At 33.5% G+C, this 3,874-nt stretch overlaps 1 long non-coding RNA gene across 1 annotated transcript; it reads left to right on the top strand.

The window, feature by feature from the left end:
- Nucleotides 1–3,201, top strand: LOC110889383. Its single transcript, XR_002563562.2, has 2 exons — nt 1–344; nt 2,062–3,201. It is a non-coding gene; the product is annotated as an uncharacterized LOC110889383 (long non-coding RNA).
- Nucleotides 3,202–3,874: the final 673 nt, after the last annotated feature.

Here is a 3,874-nt window from a genome sequence, read left to right as displayed (position 1 = left end):
CCAAAATTATGCAAATTAATTATGTTACTTAAGATGTCTAGTCATGTATTATTTTACCTAGTTAAGTATGTATATGTTAGTAACTTGATTAGAAGGAAGGTTATATGACAAATAAAATATCTAAGTAAATAGGAGGACTAAACTTGTTAAAAGGTTGAAAGTTTAATAAATAAAAGAAAAAAATAAAAAACACACACCCTGGTGTGATGGCGTGGATCGATCAGAGCAAAGGGGGGAGAAGACAAACCCTAACTTCATGAAATTCTCAAGAATTGAAAGAGATTAGGAGCCCAAACTAATGCATGAACTCGAAACTTCAATCATCTAAGCTTGTACAACAAGCGGTAAGTCGAATTTTCTGTTTTGAATGAATTGTAGGAAGTGGGTTTACACCCAATCATGAAATTATGTGGAAATTATATGTAATAGAGGGTTAGGGTTTCATAATGGTTCGAAATCTTTGCTTGATTTCTGATTGATTGAATGATTTAAGTATATTACCCAATTGTTGTGAAGAAATCATAAACCCAATGTTTTGCATGTATGCTATGATCTTGAATAGAGATAGAAAAATTAGTTAAGATGGTGTAGGATGGAAGAAAGCTATGAACTTGATTGATTCTTGTTAGATTAGAAGGTGAATAAGAAGAGTTATGCTATAAATACTTGTACACTATGCTTAATTAACGGTACGCCCACCAAGTGTATGATGAAATGCCTAAGTGACGATTTTAGATGAATTATGTATAATGATGGATGGGAAAAAGTATAGAATGTAATAATGAAGAATTATAGTGAAACCCATTTGTGCTAGTTGTATGGTGGAATCTAATAATTTTATGTTAGTGAAATTTATGTGAAGTTGAAGTATGAATGTATGTTGGTTGAAGATGATTATGTGAATTGGTTGAATTCATGTATTAAGAGCTTGTACAATGTGTTTATAATGTTGTATGCACACCAAGCGTTTGATGAAATGCTTGAATCATTAGCTAATGCACACATACATTCACGCATGTGTAGTTTCAATGTGGTTCATGTTCTATGTAAGAATTTGTGAGAATTATTGTATCATATGGTCTTTAACAAGTTTATGATGCTTAGCATAAATTGTGAACATGAATTGATGATTTAAAGTCGAGATTTAGTTCATAATTCCAAAGATTTACAAAGCTGATTGGAAGTAATTATTGTTGCGCACCTGTTTTGAAAAATTCGTATAAAATCAACCGTAGCTCGGTTTAAGGCATATGATATATCGTTGAAAAGGTTGTTTCGCAATTACATTTCATATTTGGTCATAAGAGGCTGGTTATGAGATTTAGTGGGTCAAAACAGCTTGAAAAGTTAGTAAATTTGTTTTGACAGCAAGCTGTTTGGAAGCATTTCAGCTTCTGTGCTGATTTTGTAAAAATCATATAAAATCATAGGAATGTCCGATTGTTACGATCTTTATATGCTTAGAAAGATCTCTGAGTGTAGATCATATCATATTTGAACATGAAGAACTGAATCAGAAGATAAATGGGTTAAAATGTGCCGTGAACAGCTGCTGCGCAGAAAGTTGCTGCACAAATTTTAGTATAAACAATTAGTAAAAATAGTTGTATTGTTATGCACACTTGTATGAATCATGAACTACTGATTTTAATAAATTATTAGTAAGTTATTTGATTGTTTTAAGTGTCTAAAACACTTACCAACTAGTTTATGCATATAATTGCACCAACGGGTCGAAACGGGTTGTTGATAGAAAATAGTAGAATGGTATGAAATGTTTAACATATGAAGCAAGTTGCCTAACTTAGAAAAGGTTATCATTCTAAGTATGGAATTTTGAAAGAATAACGAACATGATGTAAATACATAATTATGCATGCTAGAAGCTCATGTATGACTGTTGTGATGATGGAATGATAAATTGTTAGATTGATTAGCATTATAGTATTATGATACATGTTGAACTCGTTAAGCGATTGACACGTGAATAGAAGTGTGATTAGTGATGCGTATGATTATGTATACTAACTATTGAATGGATGTAATGGAATGAGATAATAGGAACGTGTCAAGGAGAGGTCAAGCATAGGAGGATAACGGGTCAAGATAAGGCAAGATGACAAATACACTTATTGGAGTACTCGAGGTAAGTGAATTTCGATTCACTTTTTAGTAGGTTTAATAGATTTTAATACTTATGTTTACGAAACATCATGAAAGAACATGTAATAATCAGAAGTACAAAGCCAATAATGCCTCATTATTGAAGAAGGTTGTATTTAAGCCGAAAGTAAATTGGTGGGTTTAAACGGGTCGAATTTTATGTGCATATGTTGTGTAATGAAATGAAATTCGTTATGGTTAAGACCTTGGGTAAGAATTTTAGTCATTATGTAAGGGGAACATTTCCCGGACCATTAGGTACAAGTTTTATATGATTCGGTTGTCGGTCAATGAATGAACGGATTGTTTCGTTTTAGTGTAGGAAATTTTATAAGTATATGTGTATAGGAATCCAAAGGCCACGTGGGTTGAATCGTAGATTGTCTATACTATGTAAAGTTTTGAATGTGACATTCCGGCATAAACCTACATGTAAAAGAAGCTTGTGTATATATTCGTGATTAATTGATTGTGCGAAGGAAGGAACATTGGCATGGATGAAGGTACGCACATATATATATAAGTGTATATATATATATATATGTATGTATGTATGATAATAAGTACGTAGGTGTGAATGTATGTGTGAATGAATGTTCAATGCTTAAGACATATGCATGAACGTATCAAAGGGTTCGAGTATTTATGGATACTAATGATGTGCGTTGAGTTGGAATGTAATGTAGGTATGGGGTCGTTGGCTTCATGAAGAAATGGAGCTGGATTTGGATAAGAGTATTTAAGAAAGCGCTTGGACAATTCCACGACTACTTTATAGAATGCTCTACGAAATTTTATTATATAGTTTAATGTTGAATGGTATGTTAATAACTAATGGTTTGGTTGTACGTGGTGTCCACAGGTATCGCTTGGGTTTTCTCTACTTTTATTGAAGTGAAGCGGACTTAGTTCGAGTTGAGAGCAAGGATTGTACGGGGTAGAATGGTCACATAGTGTAACTCATATAGGTTTTGAAGTATTAATGTTATAAAACGTTATAAATCCGTTTTAATGAATATATGGCATTTCGCATTTGAACTTTCATGTGTTTGATATGTCTATTAAAGAACGAAATTTTTGGGCTCTTGTTTTCCGCTGCGTCGTATTTTAAGTTATTACGCGTTAGTCTTACAGGGAATTGTTCTTATTACGAACGGGTCATGCCCGAATTTTGTTAAATAATAGTATGATAATATTACATTTTGGAATGTGTAATTTGGGCGTAACAAGTTGGTATCAGAGCCCTGGTTTGAGAGAATTAAGTACGAGAGTATAAGTACTTGAACTCAAACCTGTGTGCTCTTGTGATAAGGAACCCGTACAATCCATGACTCGATCAAGATCTAAAGGTAGAAATGGAACGAAAATGTGTAAGTATGTATTAGATTATGTATTTGAAAGAAACTAATAGTGTGTTATGTGCAAGGTAAGCTTAAGATCTTGAAGAGGATGATCCGTGAATACAGAATGGGATGAACGCTAAGGCGGGCAAAGGTGCAAATAGGCAAATTAACCCCAGGTACACATTACTAATATGTATAAGTACCGATGTCAAAAGAAAAAGGAAGGGGTCTCCTTGGGAGGGAAATTATTAAACGAAAGACAATGATGTGGTCTTGGGGAAGTTTTAGAAATGTGCACGAAACTGAAACCCATTTCTCGGGCATAAGGCGATGATTACACGAAGGCACGAAACTAGTGTGTGAATTGC

Source organism: Helianthus annuus, chromosome 11, assembly GCF_002127325.2.
Source record: "Helianthus annuus cultivar XRQ/B chromosome 11, HanXRQr2.0-SUNRISE, whole genome shotgun sequence".
Lineage (NCBI taxonomy): Eukaryota > Viridiplantae > Streptophyta > Magnoliopsida > Asterales > Asteraceae > Helianthus > Helianthus annuus.
This window is presented reverse-complemented; position numbering and strand designations above follow the sequence as displayed.